At 42.3% G+C, this 26,320-nt stretch overlaps 1 protein-coding gene across 6 annotated transcripts in view; it reads left to right on the plus strand.

Moving 5' to 3' along the window:
• PBX1 (PBX homeobox 1) overlaps nucleotides 1-26,320 on the plus strand; it is a 385,571-nt gene that overhangs the window by 12,222 nt on the left and 347,029 nt on the right. The window lies entirely within an intron of this gene.

The raw sequence follows: 26,320 nt of genomic DNA on the forward strand, positions 1-26,320 counted from the left end.
CACCATGTACCTGTAAAAGAAATCTGGCAGCTGGGCCAGCTCTTGCTGTACGGTGTCATTGTTTTATGACTGGGATCAAGCACTGGCAGCACAGAGGCTTCATAGTTTTCAACATACTAGCACATGCATGTGCCACACACTGGCACGCTTATTTCACATGCCACATAAATGTAGAACTTTTGAAAATTCCAAATAAAATCTATGTGTCATCTACATGGCTCTTAAGGAGCAGAGGCTCGCCAGTCCTTTACTCGCTTGCTGTTTCTCATGTCCAACACCACACATTGTGTGATGTCTGTTTCGCAGTGGAATATTGTGCAAAGAAGACCCCTCCTGAATGTGATAGAAGGTGGAGTAATTTTCTGTAAATAGAAAACCTCTCCTCAATATGTTTGGGCTTTCACATCTATGGAATCTTGTTGTTTATGTATTTATTTATTTAATTCATTCATTATTACATTTTTTTTTTGCCCAGAACTAAAGAAGAGGTCTTTGTAAGTGGCTGATAGTCACCACCCCCATCAAGGATCTAGTGTGATCTGCCTCCTTCAAGGAGAAGCAGGAAAAACATAAAGTCACTCCTTAGCCAGCCATTTCACCATGACAATTTATCAAGTGATCGGGGATAGCAAGTGTGTTTAGGGGAAGAAGTCTGCCTCACGTCACTGACTATCCCCCACTATGCTGCCCATGCCCCCTGATTCCCTTGTATTATTAAAAGGCGTGTATTAAAGAAAAGCCACATTAGAAAATCCACCTTTTTTCAGTCCACTTGCAAAGTGAAATTGGGCTATAAACACAGCCCAAATCTACTCTGCAGGCGGTCCAGAGGAAAGGCATACTTCAGGCATTTTGTGCGGCTCGTCTGCTGCTCCTGGGCCTAGCATGGCCAGGGAGAACCACTTCAACCGCACAAAAAGACTGTGACCGAGCGGTTCATGGTTCTCCACTGAATTTCAGGCTGCGTTTTACCAGGTGACGTGGCTGCATGTTCATCTGTTATTTATTAGTGCTGTTTTCCACCACAGACGTTTGCAAATTGAGTTAAGTAAGAATAGTAAATGTGTTAGAGAAATTTGTTGTGCCTCTTGCGCCGAAGCAAATTGTTAAATATAGAAACCCCAGAAGAATGAGCACATGCTAGTTCCTTTTGTGGTAATGTAGGGGTGTGGGCAAAACCCTGAAGCCCAATTAAAGATTTGAAAGTAGTGTTTGAAGCCTATGTTTGAGCCCTGTAGAAGTATGATCTAATCCCTGTAGGCAGTTGAGTTGATCATTGTAATCAGATGAACTGATTCCTGTAGCTAGGATTTACTAATTACTTGTAATCAGAAGTGTAGCTAACTTCTGAAAGGTTTGCAGTTTGCTCAGTGCTAGGACATTTCAATTTAGAGCATGCAACATTTCCCATGCTGATGCCATCACTCTGATGCTGTTGTACTGGCATGCGGCCACGGTGTAGCTGGACTTGGGTACCTGTTTGGAGGCGCCAGACAATAAAAGAGAACATTCCAGGATGGGACTAAAAGGTGGGAGCACTGCACATGCAGGGGAAAGGGCCCTAGATAGGAGGCCTGTGAGAACTAATGAAGAGGGGTGGAGCAATATTAAGGGCACTAGTTTATAGGGCTGTGATGGAAAAGTGGACTCTGGTCGGGTCACAGGCTTCTTCCCTGGCACCCTTTTCTTTAAATGGTTGCGATTAGATCTTGTATAAATGAAGTGACGTTTATTCTGTGATCCGCATGGGGACTGAGGAAGAAAGGCTAAAGAATGTCTGTCCCAGTTGGCACGCGAGGACAGAATCAACCAGTGCCCAATTTCAGTTCTGTGATGTCATTGATGGCGATGACTTCTTTCATAGAAAGTTGTGGCTTATTTTTATTTTGTTTGTTTACGGTTCCAGTTTTACTTCTGTGATATTGATGGCAGTGATTTCTTTCACTGGGTGATTTTCGTGCATTAATTGGAATTTGTTGCTTATTTTTATAGGCTTCCTATGTTACCTCTGGTAGGTTGGGGGAGCTCCTTCGCTAATTTGGATAACAATATAGGTGTTATTTTTCTAAGCAGCCATATAAGTTAGCTCTGTCTGCATACATTAACCTGTTCCTTTTTCTAATGCTTTGTGGGGGCAGTATTTGATTTCAAGCACATACTTATTTGGCAAGGCATCCTGGGGCCAACGTCTATGTGGGAGCGTGCATGGGAGGAATGCGTGGTCTTGCCAATTTTTTTTATGAAACTAGCACCATTGAAAGAACTTCAACTATGTAAAGATCTGGTCATATATTATTTCAAAAATAAAATGTGCTGTAGTTCTGTATGTGCCAAACCTTCGAGGGGATTTGTGTGTGCGTTTGGAGGGGGTTCGGATGGATGAGCGAACAAGAGTACTTAGGAGGGCAGGAAACTGCCAGCTTTTGGGGCCTTGAGGTGAGTTAAACTATTGGAACCTCACTGAGTACTGTGAGGCACTGTTGACGTTTTAAAAGATGGTTTGATTTCAGCACGATCCTACCATAAACTTTGCATTCCATCTTAATATCAATATTATAAGAGCAGACATGGATTTCAGAATTCAAAGGCCACCCAGTCTCTCTTCATCCCTTAAACTTAGCGAATTTAATTATTTGACGTGGGTAGGATGCACTCATCTTGTATTGATATCAATAAACTCAAATGCATACATTTATTTTATCCTAAAAAAAAATAGATAATAAAATAGAAAAGCCCTACCTGTTTTACCAGACGGAAAATGTCTTACACGTGTGCCACTTCTTTTATTTTTTTTACCTATTGTCTTTTTTAATGCTTTGGAAGATTTTCTTTTTTTATATTTATAAAACTTGTTTTGAGTCGAGCAGCCATTACAGTTTTCAGCAACTGCATTTCATATCAAAAGATCAACTTAAAATCATGTGCATTAAATAATACATAAAATAATTGTTTAGAGGGCATTAAATCATCCAAGTGATAATAAAAAATCTAAAGTGGCTAGGTACCGATGCTTTTTCGTAGATCAAGTGGCTGACATAATGATTCTAAAACATCTGCCTAAGAGTCTGAATTTGGACTAACATGCTGACCTGGAAGTGGGACGATGGTACCGGTTCATGTTTCACGGAAAATAAAACTTAATTCTGCAACTGCTTTTTAAGTCTTGCTGGAGCGAGTGTTGGCTGCCTTCGATGGTGTAACGCTAAGATTACCAACATTTGACTTGCTGGAAAGAAGCTGTATCGCATTACGTGGAGTCCAACATTTCATATAACAGGAAGTCATTCGATGCAGTACTCCTTCCTGTTTGTTTATCTGCCTGTGCAAAGCACACAATACAAAGAGTGCTCCGCGTACAGCCTTTTCAAGTGTCTGCCTGCATTATGTGTGTAATGTAATTAGTGCCATTCTCAGCATGTGTCTTTACCTCCTCTGACCACGTGGTACAAATAGTGCAGGGTTTACAGTCAGCCTCGGTGCCTGCGTGATTTATGTGCATGATTTAAAAAGTGGAATGTTTACAGGATGTGTGTCGGTCTAGGCTTAAAAGCACGCCGGTAACAGTCCACTGTTCCTGGTCTTGGTGCTTGATTGCTCTAGACGTATGATACAGGCAGTGTTGTGTGTACATTCTGTGTGTTTGTCAGTATCCACATATTGCATGTTAAATACGGCGCGGAGTTTACAGTCGTCCTGATAGAATACAACAGATGCAGGAGTCTGATGTTTGAGTGTGTTTCTGTCTCTGCTGGCGCTTTGTTCCTGATGCTGACTGTTGTGAATAGTCCACCTGCTTACACTAGGCAACGCCTTGCACATCTTACACTAGTTACATTGTGTGTCCGCTTCAATTACACACGCATTACAGCTAGTTATGTGCTTAGGGATTTTCTGTGGCTTGGTTTACACCATACATGTTCACTCTCTGTATGCTTACATTACCGACATGAAATAAATTATGCAGACTACGGACATTCTGCCTATCGTAGGCACATGTCAGAGTACATTGTTGTTTAGTGTTTTGTCTGATTCTACCATGCACATGATAAAAATCACCCTGCAGTTACCTTATGCCAGGGTCCACTTTTACCCTGCACATCCTACAGACCGTCCAGTGTTTACAGTTTTTATATCTTCTTATGCTGTGCACGTGATACCATTGATCCAGTGTCTAGTTTGTTTCGGCTTGCATTATGCACCTGATTTTAAAGTCACTCAGTGTGTACAGTTCGCATCTGCTTATGCATCATGCATGGTAGCTATATATTACAGTTGGTCCATGGCTGCTTCAACCTTTACAGGCAATCCAGATATTCCAGGGTGTACGGTTACTTTTTGCTTGCATCTCGTGCAAATCGCACCAGTGTTTAAATTCTGCTTGTGTCTACTTACACTCTGCACACAATACACATCGCCCAGTGTTTACCGTTAGTATCTGCTTGCTCTGTGCATATGATACAACTCATCCAGTGTTTACGGGTTATATCTACACATGATACAGATTGTCCAGTGTTTACAGTTAGTATCTGCTTGCAGTACATACATGATACGAATGTCCAGTGATTAGTTTGTATCTGTTTACACTCTGCACATAGTGCAGTGTCCAGTGTTTACAGTTTGTTTCTGCTTACATTATGCATGTGATTCAAGTTGTTAAGTGTGTATGCGTCACGCATGATGGAAATAGTACAGGGTTTATAGTTGGTCCGTGTCTGCTTAGACCTCTGTGTGCAAGTCAAACATTCAGATTTGTGTAGAGTTGTATTTCCATTAGCTTTTGATGTAAATTTAGTCCAGAAGTGGTCATGTCCAGAGCTCTTCCTTCCTGCAATGTGCCCTATATTGCTCAGTTTTCCCGGACGGACAGAAATAAATGGCCATTACCATTCTGCAGGCAGAGTTGTTGCAAATTAGCCTGGCTGGTCTTCAAAGAATTTAGGGGTGGATTATCACAGAAATTACCTAATTCCACATGTTCTGCACTTGCTGCTACTTCAACGACTACGGCTCCATTGCAATAGTACAGGTGGAAGAAACAGTTCTCCATGTAATCTGCAGAAGAGGAGTAGGCAGTCATTATGCTTACCAATAGGATGTCTCTGACTCCCAAGGTTGTAGACTTTTAGATCTTCTGCATGCATTACTCGATTAATATACACATATTTTTTATAATATTCATTTATTTTCTGAGATATCTGGTCTTTGCAGGTGAGTTTAGGAACTGTAGGTAGATCAGAATATGGTGCAGTAGGTCACATTGTAAACAAATTATGGAAATTCCACGCAAACTCAGCCTTGGACTTGAATCTTTAATGGTACATCCTCATCCTCAACCCAGTAGTGTTTTTCCAGACTGGAGATTGAGAAAGAAAAGCTCCTCCAATCTATTGGAATAGTAACTAACTCCACCACCCCCGCGAGTTCAACAAATGGTTATTCCCAAAATAATGCATTTTCCCTCACAAAGTTACCTCCGGAGCACCAGAATTTTTATTTTTGGGCTGCCTGAGTCAAATGCACGGATCTCACTCGCTCCATCCAGTGGCATTTGAGCTTTTCAAGAGCTCCCGGTATGTTTAGTGAGTGCAGTATTTATATCCATAACAGTACAGTTATGAATTGTTTAATTTTAGAACATGCTGTGTCTTGGCCAGCTCGGCTCACATAAACCCAGCACTGTGACTCTTCTCGTTACGGCGTATACTGACGTCATCTCGTCGGTCAAACCACAGCTCCTTTTCATTTGTGTTACCATTCTCTCTTATTCGCCCACTCCCCTTCAATTGGCACCCTATCGCAGGACTATAGCTTTTGTGAGGACTGCGACTGCATTTCACTTCTGACACCCCGCTTATTATTTTCGCCTGGCGTTTCTTTTTAATATAGCAATTACATTCTAGGGGTTCTTTCTCGTTTTTTGTTGTAATGTGGAAAAGAAAGGAGTGATGGGGGAGGTGCCTATGTGGTTCTGAATGACAGTTTTTTAGAGAGGGCTCTGCTGTGGCCTATCATTCTGCTACTTACAAGCGCACTCACTTTTCCAAGTAGCATGGCCTCATTATTTCTGCTGGGGGGGGCTTGGGGGGTTGACAGAACCATGCCACAATCTGGGCTGGCTTTATTGCTCAGTTTCCTATAGGCTTCTCCAACTTTTTAACCCCCTCTGTGAGGCTCGTATACAGGTCACCCCTTCTGCCCTGCGTACTTGCAGAAACCGCCTTCTTCCATGAGTCTGTGTAGGAGCACCATGCCTTTCCCATCTAAGTAGATACAAATGAGCACTGTCCCCCCCAGATATGCTAATAGTCCAGCAAATCCACCAGTTATCAAACAGTCACGCTCAAAGTGAGATACGTAACCGCAAGAGCGAGATACGCAACTGACCTCTTAGCGTCTTCTCACCAAACATATAAACAAAACTCACACTTGAAGCTCTGGCTGCAGGAAATCACTGTTATACACTGGTAATTCCTTTGTGCGCTAAGGGTCATGAAATTTAGTTCACACTTTAGCTCCACTGGGGCATTGGTTTACTCAGGCACACACCAGTGGTGTCTACTGGGATATGACATACCCTTTATACCCCACCACCCACCACCCTGCTGAACTTCCCTTTCTACACGTCAAGGCTGTGCCTAAAGTACGACACATATCTGACAAGGGCATTGTAAACGTGCCAGCAAAGTTATTTTTCTCCAGCCGCCTCCTCTTAGCCTAAAGTCTTTGTAATTTTGTGACATACATTTTGGGTCCCCTCATTAGATTTTGCCTAATTTGGCATCAGGGCACTGGAGGCGAGTTTAGATGTCATTGCAAAGCATAGTATCTGGTTTAATGATAACATGAATTGTAGCGCCGCCATTTCCATTTCTTTGTTGTGGATGTTTTGTGTCAATGAATACCTGATCCCAAAACCAATATGCAGGAATATCCATGTCTAAAGTGGTATCGTTTAAATTGGAGTGTCTGCCATAGGCTTGGTGTATTGGGTCTCTTTCTTAGGTGTTGAGGTTAAATCTTCTTTAGGACTAAAAATATGGCTTAGACTAGACTGCGCATTTTGGTTTTTTCATTGAGCATGCATTCCAGCGCTTTGACTAGTAGCTGTACAGTAGTGAGCCACTACAAGATTTTTTAGGTTTGTAGGTGAAGTGTTGAGGTATCTTCAGCTTTTGACAGATTGGCAACCAATTAATTCCAGAATGATATCTGCATATTGCACGTAGTGGTACAATCTGTTGACCAACATACCTGTACGAATATGGTGCAGTGCATAAGCTTTTCAGACAAGAAAGGACGCTTATTCTAAGTGAGCTGAAAAATCCCCTACCCACTTCCCCCTCTTAATAGCACTGCAGGTCTGATTATTCTTTTCGGGGCATTTCTAAACATTGCAAAATGCGTTTCCTAGAGAAGGGGCAGAAGTTGTGTTTTCAGATATGAGAGAGCTTCTTCAAATAGTTCTTTCAGTTAGCAGCCCATGTTGGTTCCTCAAAAAAGGTTATCTTTCTCAAGTTTATTCCCAGTTTTTTCTTACACCTCTCCTAGTGATGTACATATTAAGGTCTTTCTCCGTTGACTTGGCAACCAAGCCACTTTCAAATACGGTGCTTTGCACCACATCAAACAATGCGTACACTTCCAAAACGTTCCTTCCTTTGACACGCAGTTGCCAAAATTCACAGTTTTTTGGTCTGCGTAGCTGTAGCAGGCAACTCCCATCCTTATATTGTATTGTATTGCAGCATTTATATAGCGCTTACTACCACTATGTAGAGCACTGAAGCACTTACCTATATGGATAGCACATAACACCATGTGGTTAAAATCATGTTGACTTTGTTTTGATCCTATGTGGGAAATGTTTCCATGTCGTGTGTGACGGCCACTGAGGTGCAGTTGTCATGTTTTGGGACACTGCGCAGTAGATGATGAAGTTGCTGATAGGTAACATGCATTGCACGCACACTGTTCCGTTTTGCCCCTGCCATCCTTGGGCTGCGTCCCATTCAACTTGGCCATACATAGAGAAGTATCATCAATGTGATCTGACCGCGCCTGTCTAAATATCCCAGCGGTTAGAACATCCTAATGCAGGCCAACATGAGCTGAGTCTCTCAGACTCACTGTGGCCTGATTCTTCTTCCCGCCTGCACTGGAGCTTTCCTCTGTAGGATCTGCCTCCCATAATGTCAAGCCACATCAGCACAGCAGGGAATTGAGCTGCTGAGACCTGAGTTGCGACTGGGTGATCTGAGCCTCCTGTGTAATTAGAAGTCAGATGGGCACGCGCCTCAGTAGGAATAACAGCTCTTCTGTCTTCATGGAAACAGACCTGCAGTATTCGGATGAGAGTGATGCAGGCATCTGAGGTGCCAGCAGCCTATGGTCCAGGCGACTTAATGAGCATTCATGCCCAATTAGCCAGTGTGGAAATATCAATAAATACATATTAAACCAGTGTGGGAGCGCGTCTGTGGAAACATGTGGCCCGCCTATATCTACCGCTTCTTTATCTTGGGCGAGTAGCTGTGAAATGACAGTTATATGATTGTGAATTGGCCTTGCATTTCAAACCATTGCATAGCCAGTTTAAAGGTGTCTCCGTGCCGACAAGGAAGGGGTGATAGCGTAGCTATTGCCTGATCAACTAGCAGTTCCCCGCCAAAACCATGCACTGATAGGAGCCATTTGTAAAACAGTGGTGCAAGTGCTGATGATGTGGATGGCAATGGCCATGTTTGTTGTCACCTGGAGTGATAATCAATATCCCCCCTTTCCCATCTGGAGTATTACATATGATACAAAAACAAGATGATGGAAATCCCATTTTCTGAATCAGGTCAGCCAACTGACCACTGTAAGCAATGCTAAAATGTCCCTGGAATACAATGCCAAGAATAGCTGAGAAGGTGCTTTCAATTGTCTGGTGGTTGGCCTCTGAACCCACTTACAGTGCATTGGATATTTAAGTGCATATTACAGCTTTTTAACATGTTAAGTTTTTACAGGGTGTTATTTACAGATTCCTCAAAGTACCTAAGAAGATATGGACACCAAAGGGATAGGGTGGAGATATTCGTAGTTCTGTGCAAAGATGCGATATACTTATGGGCTGCCTCAAATTACCAAGATTCAGGTTTAAAGCAGATTGTGGGAATGCTTCAAGCAGCATCTTGCTTTTTTTAAATTAAGTATTTCATCAGACTGCCTTCCCCCACCCCTATGAAGACTCATGCTTCGATCAAGGTACAGGAGAGTTTATGGAGTACCACGAGGGACTTGTCGACAGACATCAATGGACGGCCTGGGTTGTAACCTACAAGATAAATCTCAAGTCTTGGCTTTATGTACAGGTTTGTGCACAATGCATAACTTTAATTGGAAACAAGGTTGATGCATTAGACTTGAACTGTAACCTCATATGGCCCATTCTGTCACATCATGCTTGGATCATTTGACAAAAGGTCACAATAGAGCTCAACACAGGTCAGCTATGTTTTTAGTTTTGCATTTACAAATAAAAGTTAAGCATGACAAATATCAGGATCTACTTCAAAAGAAAAACACATTCTGTGAATTGCTGACACCCGAAAAAGGGACAGGTTGAGGTTCTGAGAGCTATGGTAGAAAAAATCTGTTGTGAAAGTGCCTCGGCTGCATGATCATGGCATGATGAGTTTCCTCCAGATATTAGTTCACAGGATGGTGAATCTGTTGTATGTTTATGGAAAGTGGTGAGTCTTTTGGATAAATCATTGCATGCCTTTTCCATGATGAATAGTCACTGTTTGTGGATCTGAGGGCCTGGTGATTGGTTGTCCTATAGGAGTTGCATGCACGGAGCTCCTGCTCTGGATCTTCCATCATTGCTTGGGTCTATGAGTTCATACCATTAGTCTTCTCGTGCTATCAATCCGTGGAGCAGCTTTAGCCAAGTTAACTTTGTACTCATTAGATTGATCCTTGTGTTCCTGTTACCTTAAGACGATGTATACCCGTTCTCTTCCTCCATGTGTTTGCTGCCCTCTGACTCCTGAGAGGTAGACTGTGAATGTCTCCATAGAGAGTCCAGTCTTGCAACTTGAGTTAATAGGTGTCGTGGCATGCTTTTCTGTACAACTGGCTCTATGGGTTGAGAGATAGTTATATATATATATATATATATATATATATATGGTTTCTTGTGTAAAACCAGCCTTGTCGCAGGAATCTGTTTGTCTTCCGGTCTAATTGTGAGCAGTGCAAACAAATGACCTTGAGGGAAGTTAGGATCAAATTACATACCGTACTTGTTCATGGTGTAGTAAATTGTCCATATTTTATGTAAATGGTAAAATGAAGTTGCCTAAGTTGTATGTTGATGATAAAGCGATATTGGCTAGGTTGTACACTCACTGCATAATGAAATCACCACATGATATCTCATGGTGTGGTGGCATTGCCTGGATTGTATGTTCACAGTAAAGTGACATTGACCATGTTGTTTTTTTATGGTTGTATGTTCATAGTTTGGTAATGTTGTGCAGGTTGTATGTTTATACTATAGTGACCTTAATTACATTGTATATTCACGGTATGGTGATATTGCCAAAATTATATAGTCTTGGGATAGTGAAATCATCCAGGGCTGTATATGACAGATTTACGTGGCCAGAATCCGAGAGGAGATGGCAAATTTAATTTGCTTTAATAACATCACTAATTGTAAATCACTGTAGCTATTAGATGCTGTTAGCAAAACGATTCTCATCCCTACTGGAGATGATGTTAACTGTGCTTGTAACCTAGTGTAAATCTTCATGGTAACTTTCTGAATTCATTTCATGTGAAGGTTACTTACTTGGCAAAAACTGTTGCTGTCATTGCCTTCCCCTACAATATGCTGAAGAACCGATAAAGGTGTTTCAAAAGGGTCCATTTAGAGTTGGACAACTGATGCAAAAACCAACTGCCATTTTGACTATAGCCTCATTTGAGTAACATTTGCTGCATTTATTGAGAGTTTAGCCTGACGAAAATCGTTGTCTGCATGCCACCTGAATACTTCAAGGTTGAGGTGAATGTATGGCATCAGTTCATCCCTCAGTAGATAAAATGACAACTACTATAAATGACCATCTTATTAATTGTCCTTCTTGCACTGCTTCTTTGTAATCAGGATTTGGGCTTGACAGCTTATATCCTCATCACAAATATTTGCTCATAGTTCAGCTCCTTCAAGCAGCTATTTCTGTGGTCCAACAATTAGATCAGCATACATGGCTGAAAATAAGCACTCAGAATATGGGCGCGGTGTACTCCTACTTTGTCAGACCTTTACACTTATCTGCTACAATAAGGCCCAGGGGTTTGCCAGGTGCTGTTCAATTGTGGTCTCATGAACATTGTAATAGTTTAGACATATCCATACTGCATTTTTTTAGATACTGTTTCATTATTCTAATATTATGTGTATAATGTGCTTACTTATATGAGTTTTCAGGCAGCCATATTTATCCATTGGTGTGTTAGTGTCTGTTTCCCATTTTCTTCTGCCCATTACAGCCTGGGGCACCCTTCTTTAGCCATTGGCTAACTTAATTATAAATGACGTCATTCTGCCCTTTCATAGTGAGCATCCCCCCAACACACACACACACAAAGTAGTTCCCTTTAGTTCCAAGTACTACTAGGGCAATGCCTCCTTTTTTCAGATCGAAAAGATATGTTTGCTTTTAGCCAGTGTTTTTTTTATTTTTATTTTTATTTATGTATTTTTTTTTTAGATTGATGAGGGACCGACAGCTTTGCCAATAAGACCGTTTTGCTAAAATCATGAAAAAACAAACATTGGCAAAGTCAAAAGGCTGTCTGCCAGAGCCTGACACGTCGGTTTTGTCACTGCTTATTTATCGGTGTACCCTTCATTCTATATATGGAAGTAAGTCAATCGCCCGTGCCACTCTTTGCACTGATCTTAAACTGATTGGTGAGTCCTCGTGGATAGATGAAATAGCGTATAACACTTCTATCCACCCTTATGCTTTAAAACGATGCTCCCGATATACTGATCACTGAAGAGTCTTAAGGAAGTCCAGTGGTTTATTCACTGCTACAAAGGCAAGTCGGTGTCTTGAGTCGAGGATTGATGACGAGACTCCTGCCTCCATCTACTAATCGCCGGCCGCCCCTCCAACCTATTACTCCTTGACGCAGCCCCCCTCACCTTGGGAATAACATGGAACCAGTGTACACAGACAAAGTCAGATTTCCTTCTTTGCCTGCTCTTGCCAGTATTTACCAGGCCCATCCTTCGTTTCCGTAAATTTTTTTAATTCATTTTTAATTCCCTTCCCCTTCCACAAGTTTGTGGTGTTTTTACCTCTCGAGCACGATTACTGAATGTAGCCCCCAGCCAGAGCCAAAGGTGTCTGTAATTTCTGAACAAAAGTCACCTTTTAATATGCTAAGCCTACGGGAATTATTTCGCGCTTTTGCCTTCTCCAAGAAGCCAAAAATGGGGCACATCGAGTGAAATCGTCCATGCATCTGCCTTGATTCTGGGGTGAAATCCCAGGATGCAGGTCTATACAGGCTGTTGGTATTAATGCATGGAGGGTCTTATATATATTAGCCACTAATGTAGATGGTTCCGTGAGTTTTTTAAAACTTTTTATATTATTGGGAGTGAAATCCCTGGCACGAGGCGCGAGGCATGGCCACAACAGGCAACCCATAAATTGCATCGGCTACTTGAGCCCACTTCAAGAAGACACCTGAGATGTAGGCCCTCATCCTTTGTGATGAATAACCTGCGATGCGCTTCTTCTGGGGGGCGGCCCTTCTGCCTGAGTAGGCTGGACTGAAATACAGCAACAGGAAATGGCCACACAGGAAAAAAAAAAACATAAAGGCCATTATCTCCCATCTAAACGGCATCCCATCTCCACACGGGCAGCAAAGACCTTGGAAAACACATCTAAGAGCAGAAACGTCCTCTCCGAAGTCTCTGGCTAGGCAATGCTTTATGACACCGGCTCGGTAATAAGAAACATTTGACTCCGGGGAAGCTGGAATCATAATTTAGGAGCCGGAATAAAGTGCCGTCCCATTTGAAGGGTGACCTTTCCCTGCTGCTGTATTTACAAAAAAAAAATCTGCACGCGCAGTACTTCACGGCCTACCGCGCGGACGACGCGCGCGCTTGTTTTCGCATACATTAAGGGGCCTAATTAATATGGCTCTCTTTCAGTTGTTGCCATAGGCACACCACGGGTGAAAGCCCTTGCTAAATACTAACCACGGGTATTTGCATGATACTCTACACCATGAGGTATATTTTCAAATCCTCCCGTAGGCCTTGGTGGCCTGTGACAAGAAGATATGTAGCTGTCTCGCTTCCATTGAAGCCTGTTTATTCACTAAATTTTTGAATTGACAACATTTTAATAAGCACAAAAAGAGGTCTTATATGTGTCATTCTTTAGTTGCGAAAGTACACGCCTTTTAACAGAACGAAGTGGAGGTCCAAACATGTGCGTTGTGAAATGTGACAATGAAAGAGGCTTACTTTATTAGTTGAATTATTTCACTTGTTTACTGTTGGGCCTCGATATTTGCTTTGGCAAGTGCTTGTTTCTGTGTAGGTGCTTCATAAGTTGTTGGGAATTCATATTAATCTTGAAAGGAAGTATAATGCAAGTCTATAAAGTTGGCTTGGCTTTCCTTCCATGACCTACAGAACACACCAGCAGAGTAATTCGTTGCTTTTGAGAACAGAGCCATTAAAATTAAAATACTGGTGCCTTGATTTGATATGTCAGTCAATTTGTTGTGGGCAAAGCAATCGGGCACATGTTTTTCCACCTAAGACATCCATACATGCCAACAGACCCGATTCAAGCAGGAGAGTCTGATGCTTTAAGCCCAAAATAGCATTTATTTTGTGAGTGTCCCACCTAAAATCTCCTCGGTTTCAGTGTAAATCTGTGAAGGAAATTAATTCCCCGTTTTTATTTCTCTCAAAATCTCCCTTTCCAGGTTCAAAATAATGACCTGTAACATATCACAAAGTTAATTAAGTCATAGGCTTCAGGGAAACGCATCAAATGTTGACTTAAGGAGTCCAAAGTGGGCGCATTTTATACGTTCACTTTTCTTGCAGGCAAAAGCGGTGAACATTTGCTATATCACAAACTTTTCCCATTCATTAGGGGTCTTTTGGTTTGGCACTGGCAGTATGGTGAATGTGGTATCTTGGCCCTCGAACCAAATCAGTTTTTGGAGCGTTTACCTAATGAGGCCATTGAATAGCCATGCATCCGATGTGACTAACAGATTTAAAAAGACATTGTAAGGTCTCTCCAGTAATAGATATACTTTATTCACAGGTTATGGCATAATACTAACTTGTAGAGGGCATTATAAACCAGTAACTTACTGCAGCCGTACTTCTTTGTTTTGTAATGAAGAGTAAAATGGCCACCTAGCATTCTTAGGGCTAGCTAGGTTACTAAGGGAAACATCACTGACACCCAAACAACTAGTAGGTGATCCACCAAGCACAAGGGCCGGAAAGTGTTTGGGTGTGGCAAAAAACAGACTGGAAAATGTGTCAAGTGTTGTGTGTACTTTACAGTTGAATTTATTGCCCCACTCCAGCTTTTGTGTATTACTTAGCCATGGATGAGTTGCTGGGCATTTCCCCTAGCAGCATACCACTGCCATATTTGTTAATGCAAGGCTTACTGCAGCATATCAGTTAGACATTATGCTTACACGCTCCAGCGTTTCAGTCTCACAGTAAAGCATATTTGCATTTTCTGTCGGTTGTAGGACTGTGCCATTTGGGCCACTGCTTTGTGTTCAAGGAAGCATTGTAGAAATGTCATCACATTTTATCTTTATTGTTTACTTTGAAATAACAACCATTAAACATTGAACAGCAATAAAATTCGAATTTCTCATTTTTAATCAGTTATCTCATTTTTCTATCTTCTCCCACCATAGTTAGTTTTCCCACAACTATCAATAGCTGGGAGTATATACTGTACAGTGCTATATATAGCTTTAGGGCTACCCCCTAGTATTTTTTTAGTTTGGTTTATGGTATAGTGCTAATTCAGTGTTTCATGAAATATATTTCCCTAAATAAAATGCACAGAATCCGTGTGATGGCTTTCTGGTGGCGTAGACCGCTCATATTTTTAAAATAAATGCTTTGTAATGCTTTGGCTCTTCCAATAACGTGGCCCTTATGTTACAAACACAAAATATTTTATTCAACTAGAAGTAAAAATAAATAAATGGAAGAACTTGATAGTAATTCATGAGATTCTTTAACACTCCAGTAGCTGATGTTTTAACAGGGCTTCTTAAAAATAAAATACTGTGATAGTGTGATGTGTTACTTTGCTGAGTCCCAGAAACCTCTTCTAAAGATGGCTGTGACACGATACAAAGCTGCCAGAGAGAAAAAAACATCCATATTTGCACATTGGACTTGTAGTTTAGAAGAAAATCTGACAGATTGAACTCTAAATGGTATTTGGTCCTGAGTTAAGGCCTCGTCACAACATCTACATCCTAGGGGACAGAACATGGTTAACAGAAGGGGAAGAAGAAAAGAGTTCTTAAATTAGAAAATTGCGTAATTGAAAAAACAACACAGTCATGTGTGTTTTCAGTCATGGCAATTAAAGATCAGTTGATGTGCAATATTTTCCATGTGCCTTCAACTAAAATTAATGAGATTTATTCCTGTGATTGCATTGTTTTCTGAAACAATACAATTATTTTGAGAATCTTTGAGTTACAGCCTTGAAAGTTTCTAGAACCTACAGTGAACATAATGCACAATAACAGAATTGTGTGATTGCTTTCTTCAGAAATAGTTACCTTCGGCATAGTTACCTCCGTAGCGATACAGCAACAACTCTTGCATGGAAAGAGGCAAGTGTCAGCAACCAGACAGTGAAGAAAGTTATGGCATATGTAAATACAGATTTAATGTGAATATCTCAAATGAAAATGTAGACTTATGCTACACTTTTGATCCAAACCCTTGTGATTTTACTCATTGATTCTAAAGCTTTATCAAAATAATTGTCACTTAGTTGTCCCATATAAAGTATATTGTCCTGTCTGATGATCTTAATACTAGTGTGGTAAACTCTTGGCAGTCAGTAAATGTACACAAAGTGATCTGCTTTTCCTAGGCCCACAAACCAAGCACACGTTTAACACAGACATAGCAGTGGGATAAGTTGCTGGGGTAAACTTGTAAAAGTCCCATAATCCTCAGTAAGTGTCTCATACATATGAAAAGTTGATCAACTGTTAAACCAAAATTGACCACAACCCTTATTCCAAAATTGACAAAGGGTTAAATGTCCACCTTTCAAGACTTTTTGCCAATAAAGAATGATCTTTTGCCCTAATCCCTTAAGGTCTGTTAGGGTGGAGTCCCAGTGTTTTTAGTGGAGCAACAATTACCTGGTTGCACATTAGCATTGTTGATACTTTGTAGTCATTATTTTCGGGGGTCCTGTTGGTGGTGTCCCACTGTTGAAGCCTTGCATTTCATTGGGAATTGTTGCCATTTTGAGACTATAATTCACGAAAGTCTCTTGAGGTGGTGTCTTATGGATGTGTGCAGTGTTGCAGTAGAAGTCATCCTAGCATCAAGTTGCTCCTAGTGACATTGCTGAGGTGGCTATCATGACGGTGGCAGGTTCGATTTTCTCTGTTTTCTGAGACGAAGTCAGTATTCCTTTTAAGGGATTTGTTACTTAGGTGCAGCATTTTAAACTTATTGAGATGATTTCCTGACTGGCGTAGCAAACTGTCGTCTGTGGCTGTTCTGTGGGGGTGTCTGTTCCGTTCTGTGGGGGTGTCTGTTCCATCCTGTGGGGGGTTGCATTCAGGTTTTCCAAATGGCTGTTTCTTCCAACAGGTGTGGTGGTATGCCTGTCTGTGAGTATTGCATGGGGAATTTGATACCACGGAGAAAACAATCGGATGATATGAGATTTTTTCAGAGACTTATCTCCTTTACAAATTATTTTAAAAACTCTGTTCATTGTTTTTATCTCGGAAGTTTCAGAGTTTGTTGTAGAAGGCGTTCTTGCTGCTACTCTGGCACAAAGAGATCAGTGCACTTCTGTGCCCTTGGCTGTTCCCGTTTTTTGTACAAAATGTCTTTAAGCAACATAAATTGTGTGCGAGTAGTATCCTAAGATGAATGTTATATCCAAGTTTGGGCTGCATTCACAGAGATTTCTGGCTGGCAGCAAAGTGGAATACTGGAAGGGAACATCCAAAGTGAATGTCATTTAATGATGGAAAGATTTTAAGTAATGTGCATTTAAAATGGAAAAGGGCAAAAACAAAGGTTTAACAAGTGAGGGCATGCATCTGATTGGTTAATTGGAGGTCTTTGTTCTCATTGTTTTGGAAGGTCATATAATGTCCCATTAGTTTGAGGCTTTTAGGTGTGGAAGGTGCTATAGTCTCACGAGCACTACGCTCCTCCAATGATGTCATTCTTTAAAAAAGTAGCAATATTGAAATATCTACTACGTACAGTGCACAATTCAGACGTAAATATTTATTTTTACTCACCATATATTTTATGCTCATCATTGTAGAGCGAAGGTGCTAACTCTGTATCTGTATTCAAATCTGTGACCAGTATTTTACATGCTGAGCTACAGCAGGTGCGCTACCCTTCTGAGCTCCTGTAAGTGGCAGGAATCACCTACAAGTTACTCGGATTCCTGCATCTGGGACTCCACTTCACTGGTCTAACCATAATTGACAGGGGTGGTATGCAGTGGCACAGATATTTTAGTGTTCGTATGTTTCTAAAACACTCGAGCAAATCACACAGAGGCCTCTAGGCATTTGAGATCTTTATAGTAAGCACTTTATTTAGCTACATTTCCTTAGTGGAGTTGAAATATGTAGCCTATAGTTAAACAATAAGTACTAAAAAAAAAAAATAACCCTTTGAGTCTCACTGAGCTATGTTCCTTGGGATTTGAACCTGTTATCCGTAGGCACCTTTCAAATGTCTTATGAGAGTAGTTTATTCCGCTGATTGGAACTGGCATTTGAACCTGTAGCTTACTCTTTAGTAGATGGTTGCAATCTGGAATATTGCATAGGGAATATCGTTATACCATAATATTGTAGCCAGCATATCAAGACCACAAATATTGAAAGGTTATTGACTATAGGGAAATATGAATTTCCTATTATTAACTTCACATCATATTGAATATATATATATATATATATATAATATCTACTGGCAGTTGCATGTAGTTAGTTAAAGGTGCGACCAGTGCTTTAAATGGGCATGTACTGTCCGGTCCTGAGTACCTGCACTTCTTTAATTTGAAGGGGACAGTACCTGCACTTCTCAGCACTGGTACAATGCATTTAATAGTGAGAGTACCAGCATTTCTCAAAAGCAAGCAGGTACTCTAGAGACCTAATTCCGTTAGACAAAGTGTTTTTCGTTTGCTAATAACTTTGGCACCGTTTGATTGACAAATCTTCACAAATTTTTCAAAAGTAGCAGCCCGGTCACTTCAGCCGCTGTCTGGAAAGTTTTGTGGTAATCTGCGAAATGAGGGCCAAGAAAAAGGCTGTGTCTCAGAATGCATTTTCGCCATGTAATTTCTCATAGGGGTTTTTGCACTCAGCTGCAGACTGAACTGCTGAATATAATTACACTAAATTTGGTAGAAAGCTAGCTCTTGGTCCAGAAAGAGCCCTTTCTGTGATTTGGTGTAAAGCCGTTCAGTAGTTTTGGAGACATTAAATAAAAAAGAAATCTTGTCATCTAGGAATGTGAACCCTCTGCTTATCCGATGGATCTCATGCCGAGATCTGATTGGCTGCCAGCACTTTAACCAGGACCCCCTTTCTTTTTTAAATATTTTCCCCAGGGGGTTGTGGTCCCTGGGGTGCATGTTCCCCCTGCTCAAAATACAGCATAGCCCTGGGGGTGGGGTAGTCCCCGGACGCGGGGGCCACGTGACCCACGTGACCCACGCTCAAAATTCAGTGTTGGTCCGGGCAGTGCTTAATTTGTGCTTGTTGTTTCCGGTGCTGAGCACCGGCATTTATTTGTGAGGGCCGGGGCTTATTCTTATGCCGCAAGCATTTGCTGCGACCAAAAGACACATATGTGATAGACGGAAGAAGGAAAAACTAAAAAGCGTCATAAAGGGAGAAAGTAGCAGGATGAGCTGAAGGGGCAGGGGTGGCCGTAAATGGATTGAAGAGGCCCGAGATGGCTTCAGGATTAAGCTGCCTCAGTATTCAGTGCTGGCAGATTTAATTACAGCAGCCTCGTGTTTAAGAGAAGGGCTTTGAGCACCGGCACCTCCTAATTTACAAATTAGGCACTTGGTCCGGGGAGGCGGGGTGGTGGGGGCGCCAACAGCCCCCCCGTATTAAGTTCATTCATCACACTGGGAAGAGGTGGTCCCCGGGCAGCAGGGGGGCACATGCCCTGCGCATATTTAATATTTGCTCTGGGGAGGTGGTGGTCCCCTGGTGGGTGGGGGGGGCATGTGGTCCCTCGCACATAACTCATAAGCCCTGGGAAGGTGGTGGGCCCTGGGGCAGCGGGAGTGGGACAGGAGGCCCCGCCCGCCCCCGCTTTTTCATACAAAACCACTTGGCGCTCACACCAGTGGGCATTACAGTAATGAAGCGCAGGAGTCAGCGCTTCATTTTTTTTTTCTTTTGATTTTACGCAGTTAATCCGCAGATCCACCTCGACTCCATCCGTCAAATAAAAAAAAATGCTTTTTAGCCCTGGGGGTCCCATTGGGACCCCACCACCAGCGGTAATGGGTCAGGGTGTTCGTATCCTGACACCTTTTCTTTATTTTTTACTTTTTGTTGGAACTCGGCTTCAGCATGACTGACACAACTTCCATTGTTGAAGTGTTATCAACCAACCCGGTCTCTGCACAAAATGGGGAGAGGTTGTGAATCCTTTGCGTCCCTAGATATACACATTTGGATTTTCTTCACTTTCTCTAAAACTACCTGACGGAATTGCACCAAATCAAAACAGGCACTCTGTCTGGACCAGGACCTACCTTCCTGCCAAACTTGGTATAATTCTGTTCAGTAGTTTTTGCGATATCCCTCTTCAAATTCCCAATGGAAAAATTAACCTGGAAAATGTGTTTTGGGACACTCCCCCCCTCCCCCCCCCCCCCCCAAGACTGATCACCCCTAAACTTACCAGGCAGCAGCTGACGGGACTGGTAAACTTTTATGGAAAGTTTCGTGAAGATTTGGCAAAGGGCGCCAAATATATAGGTAAGTAAAAAAAACGCTTTTTATATAGAAACTAGCTCCTAACCATATCTACCTAGTGGAGACCGCCACTAGATGTTATATATATATATATATATATATATATATATATATATATATATATATATAGTCCTTAATGTTATTGCTGTGAGATTCATGTATAACAATATTCCCTCCTCGATATTCATGACCCACACTTCAGTAGACCTGTAAACAACGTGAACTGTTTTTACTAGGATTGGAATATGTTGCTGGCAGTTTAGTTGTAATTCATTACAATATACTGATAATTAAACGGAGCTCTGCTGGCTGGGCTGGGAGTTGAGCATGAGAACTATAGGTATGGCTACTGGAATTATACGATTCTGCGACTGCTCTGATTCCAATTAATTGCATATTTACTTCCACAAATACCAGCGCCTGCTTCGTTCTGCTGATGTTAATGGTAAATGCTGGCTCACCCTCAAATCAGTCAAAACTTACTTTTATTGTTTTGGTCCAGTGTGAAGTTGGAACTAATGGGGTGAAACGTGTGCCCAGATTGTATTAATTGGTGCTAAAATATCAAAATATTGAAATGTTACTGGCACACAATGTGCCTTGTAACTCTGCATACGTTCTCTTTTTTTTTTGGCTGCTTAATTCATCCAGCTCTGATAGAGGCGCAGTTTACAGCGGTGCAGCAGGTGCAGTGCACTGGAGTCAAGAGGCCTAGAGGGGTGGGGGGCACTGAACTATAATTATGACTATATTTAATCATGCAAACTGCAGCAGGGGGGGGCATTTCCTACTTTGCACCAGAGCCCACGATACATTGGCTACGCCACCGAACCCTGATGCATTATTTGTTTCCCCTTTGTTGGATAATTCCAGCTGCCATGGGCGTAGGTGCTCGGCAGATCCTCACAACAGGAAGAATAGATTAGGTCCTCACTGCCGCTGGAAACTGGAAGGAGCTTCTTGTTTATGTGCATATCTTATCAGTGAAGCTACAGAGCTATCAGGCACAAGTTCTAATCTGTAGGTAAAATACATATATCTGTGCAGCAGGTACGTTAACCCAGTGAGATATTGTATCGGCTGCCGTGTTTATACTGTCAAAGAAATAGTTCCCCTCGGTTATGGGAATCGATTCCTCAACACTCGGGCATCATCCACAATCTATACAGGCAGCCTGGAACTCGATATAGGATGCAAAACCGACAGAACCTCCGAAATATGAGATTGCTATACACGAGGAATTCTGGGCATTTCGTTTTAATTACTCTGGAAACGTTTCCACTTCCAGGAAAGCAAAGAAGCCGAGTTAAAAACGAAGTCTTGTCTGCGTTTTTGAGAATACTCCCCGTCAGCTTTCTTTTTTTATATTATTATTATTATTGCTTTCTTCTTTCTTTGATACTTTGAAGCGCGCGTCGTGCTCGGTTGCAAAGCCCTTTTGCCGCTGTCAGGGGTGAGGTGACCTTCCGCTTACTTTTCTTTTGTCAGACTGTTTATCCTGCCTGCTGGGCTTGCGTGACTGACACTCTGCCGCCTCCTCGAAAGGCGGGTTAAAAAAATACCGCCAAAAACACGTTGTGCTGGCCAATGCATACCGAGGTGGTCGAATTAGAGAATACTTTGCAGGCTCCTTACAGACTTTACCGTCATCAAATATATGAGTGCGTAAACTTCAAGGGACTAAATAGCTGGCAGGGCGAGTGTTAGTCGCGGAACTGAGTTGTGTACACGTTGTTAATGTTATTCCTGTGCGTTGTAGAGCCATGACAGCCAAATAGATAAGAACTACCTGCGTTTTTTCCGGGGACAATGGAAGGCGTGGTTAATTCTGTTGAAAGCAAACGCAGTGTGCATCCACTAAGGTAATCTATTTTTAAGAATTCGGAAATATTTGAGTTTATGCTTAATAGAATTATCTGAGCAATTTACAGTGCTTAGGGAAGAGTCCAGTACCTGAGGCGTTTAATAACGTACGGACGAGAGGATGCGATATGTAGGAAAATAATAATGGAAAAGGAACTTTTAAATTGTTGCATTTTCCTAGACCTATGTATGTGTAACGGTGGATGCATGGTGTGTATTTCTAGGGCCATGATAACGGCATTTCTATTATCATATTATTCGTGAGGCTCCCTTATAAATGCACACGGCATAGGGAAAAGCCTAGACGCGGGCATGTGCGTGAACGTAGTCTACGCTTTGTGTAATTTGCGCATATTCGTCCCTGCGTTTCCGAATCGCCACAGTATTTTAGCTAGCCACTTTTGAAGGTCTCTGGAGTATGTTCTATGGTTACTGATAATTCTAGGTCACACTTTACACGTGGTTTCTTGTGGCCCAAGCTGAAGCTTGGAACTGTTTCGCAAGACATTGTGCAGCGTCCGAAAACTCGTGCGTTGCAGCTGCGTGCAGCTGGAGCTGGTGGATTGGAATTTCCACCAAAGGAAGCATTCGGGGGTACAGAAATTACGTCAAAATTGCACCGTTTACAGTTGACCGCGGGAGGTGAGAAGCCGGAGTCTGCTGCCAGCGGGCAGTGCTAGTTTGCTGAAACGTGCAGGCTTTTGCCCTCCTTCTCTGCTCTCCCCGGGCTTCCTTTGTTAACCAGGCATCGGTGACTCTAGGCCTGGCCTCCTGCCTGCAGCTAACAGCTTTGTTTAAAAAAAAACGGCTTTGGCATCCAGTTTTATAAAGTCCCCCCTGGGATGCTCTGTAAATATGCCCCAGTGTGTCTGCGGAGCAGGGGAGCCCCGCAGCCTGCAGAGAGCTGCCCTTTTAGACTTCTGCCCTGCTTCAGGAGGGCTGTTCTCTCTCCTCGCCTCCCCTTGGTGCGGCGCTCCATGCTCCCACCCCCTCCTCCGAGTTCATTCAAAGTTCGCAGGGAGATGGCGTTCAAAGTTGCTCAGACCTCTCCCTGACTCTTTCACCTCTTGTCCTCATCACTCATAGGAAGACAGGAGTGAAGGGAGGCGGTGCGGTGAGTGTGTGTGGGGGGGGAAACAGGGGGGGGGTTTGTGCCCCCTCCAAGAAGATTGCTCAGATTGTCCATTCATTTCTTAAAGTTAATAGTGAAATTGAAGCAAAGGAAGACGTAGACTTCCCCTTTGGATACTTCCATTCCCTTTGTTTTCTTTTTTTTATTTATTTCTGGCTCAACAAAGTTTGGTACATATCGGTCAACCACGTCTTTCAACTCCCAATAGCAAGTTCGTTTGGCATAGTCTCTTGGATGGTGGTTAAATGGGTTAAATAATGCGGGGTGAGATGAGCTAAGGGGTGGTGTGGATGCGGTGTTGTGAGTAAGCGCAGTGCTGCAGGCCGCATAATGTATGGGGCGTGCCTTTGAACTTTATGCACCTCAAGCAATATACCCTGCATAGCTCTTAACCACATCCAGCATCCTTCCAACCATACAGCGCTGGAAAGGGGGCAAGGTAATGATAAGAATCAAGTGCTTCACAGCCTTGTCAGAGGTATGAAGTGCTGTACAAATATTCCGATACAATACAATGCAATTATAAGTAAAAAAAAAAAAAACTCCTTGGCAAGCAGCACATTTCACAGCCCTAGGTCCAGCAATATAACCTCAGAATTCAGGAGGTGATTGATCCCTAGTGGGAACTGTTTAGTGTGTAAGCTGTTATATCCCACCTGTTTCTTTTTTTTCATACCTGGTTTTATGTGCTGTATGTTACTAGTAATGGGTGCCCAGAGACAATTTAGTTTGTAGCAGTGCCCTTCAAGTGTGATCAAATAAATACATCCAATAAATTAATTGCCAGGATTTGTTTCTTTTAATGAGTTCGATCATTTATTTATGTACCTTCATTTTGCTGTGCTTTATGTATCTCCTGCTTGGAGGTTTTGGGAAGGGAGTTCTCACTTCAGCATTGCACCCTCCTGCCACGACATCTGACGTCCCCAGAATTGAAAGGGGTGAACTGTCAGAGTTTAGGGCTGTTTGAGCAGAAAGGGTGTGACAGCCCTTCAGAGTTATTTGGGCCAAGTAAGGTTTTGATTTGAGACGTGAGATTTATACCCAGTGAGGTTTCAGTTAGGCTGCAACTTGCAGTATTGACCATGGCATGTAGCTGATTTTGATTAACCTTTGACAACATCAAAAGATTCTGACTGTCTGGGTATGTGAATTGAACCAGAGCACAGAGATGGCCTAATTACATTAGAAATTTTATAAACGAACATTACCATAAACTTTTCCTCACTTACATATTTGAATTCAAGAAGCTTATTACCCCTCCATTGAAAATTCCTTTCCAACAAAGAAGCAATCACCAACCAGCGTTCCACATCCCTGCATCCCTGACCATTGTATTTTGCTGTCCTCTTCATTTTATCTGTCTTTCTGCAAATATTTTACAAAATATTGGACCATTACCTTGGCTTCGTTGGTTCACTTCCTATTCAAGATTCATTAGTAATTTGCATTTAGTGAAATAAGTCAGTCATAAAGGTGCACTTTTTCCTTTTTAGCCACTTTTTCAAGTTTCTGATGAACTGCGAGGAGATAAATCCCTTTGGAGAAGCCATTGTACAGTGTAAGTGGTTAGACAATGTGGGCCATGCTGTGTGCGTGTTGTGTTCCCACACCTCTCTTGCATCCTTGTTTACACCTGCTGAGTGGTTGTAGAAAGTGGAAGTGCTGGACGTCTGCGCTTGCAGCTCTATCACATTTCTTATGTTGGCTTCCAGGTGACTGGATCCTCCTAAATTTACAGTTAACAGCAACAGAAATAAACCAACAGTGGAAATAACGTTGCTGGAGTTTCTGAAGGGCACAAGTGGTGCAAGTGACTTGTAGAAAGGCGGCCATGAATACTAGGACTGATGATGATGTACCTCAGAAGACTGTTGAAGAAGTGTGAAAGCAAATGCACCCGGTATTCAGAAACTTACTGACCGGGTTCACCTCTTACCTTTCTTGTGGAGAAACTAATGTTTCTCCACAGAATGGTCATGAGAGTAAAACTACTCTTTGATTGATCCTCTACATAATCCCAAAGCCACATGTGGTGATCTTGCACTCTTTTTTTCAAAATATATTAATCCTGCAAGTTTTCATCAGCCTGCAGTCCAGTATTGATTCATGGCAGAAGGTTCAGAGTATTAAATGGGATTTCGACCTATTGGCATTAGTTCTTCTGAATGTATGCATAGTGGGCTTTGGCCCTTCCCAGTGGAATATTTCCCTCTCATCTATTGCTATTGGCTGTACAGTGTATCATTTAGTCTCTTATGGAATACTTGCATCTCATCGCCCTAGGTACTCTTTTCCATCTCAACATTACACTTAGTTGTCACACATACAATTCTTTACCTCCTAGTAGACGGAATAATTTCTTTTTTCCAATCCTGTAGGCTTTTTTTTCTTCTTTTTTATTCAATTAGTTGGCTTTGCAAATCCTTTTTAGGGTTGAGCGCAAAGCGCCCTGTCCCTGCTGTAACCTCTGGGCTTGTAACCACGCCCACCGCGCGCCCATGAGTTTGGTTGGTTTTTGGGCTTGCCTTTTAAAATTAGCATGATGTAGTTAGTGAAAGGCATGCACAGGAAGTGGCCTTAACTACGACTCCCTAACAACGAAGTTGTGGACAACGAAAGGGGAACTACGCTTTTGTTAACCACGACTTCCCTGTTTGGTGGCTTAACCACGCATGTGCTGAACCATGCGTGGTTACGGCACAGAGGATGGGAGTCGGCTGAGGAGGACGACGTGATCAGGTAAGTGGGGCTGTTTTAGGGTCAGGGGGTCGGGGTATTTTTAATTTTAGGGGCGGTTTAGGTTTAGAGACGGTGGGTTTCGGGTATTTTTAGTTTTAGGGGCGGGGTAGGCGGTCGGGGTATTTTTTTGTTTTAGGGGTGGGGGGTCAGGGTGGTTTAGGGGCGGGGAGGGGGGGTCGGGGCATTTTTAGTTTTAGGGGCTAGGGGGTCGGGGTTGTTTAGGTTTTAGGGGTGGGACAGGGGTTGGGGTGGTTT

Source organism: Pleurodeles waltl, chromosome 4_2 (assembly GCF_031143425.1).
Source record: "Pleurodeles waltl isolate 20211129_DDA chromosome 4_2, aPleWal1.hap1.20221129, whole genome shotgun sequence".
Taxonomy (NCBI): domain Eukaryota; kingdom Metazoa; phylum Chordata; class Amphibia; order Caudata; family Salamandridae; genus Pleurodeles; species Pleurodeles waltl.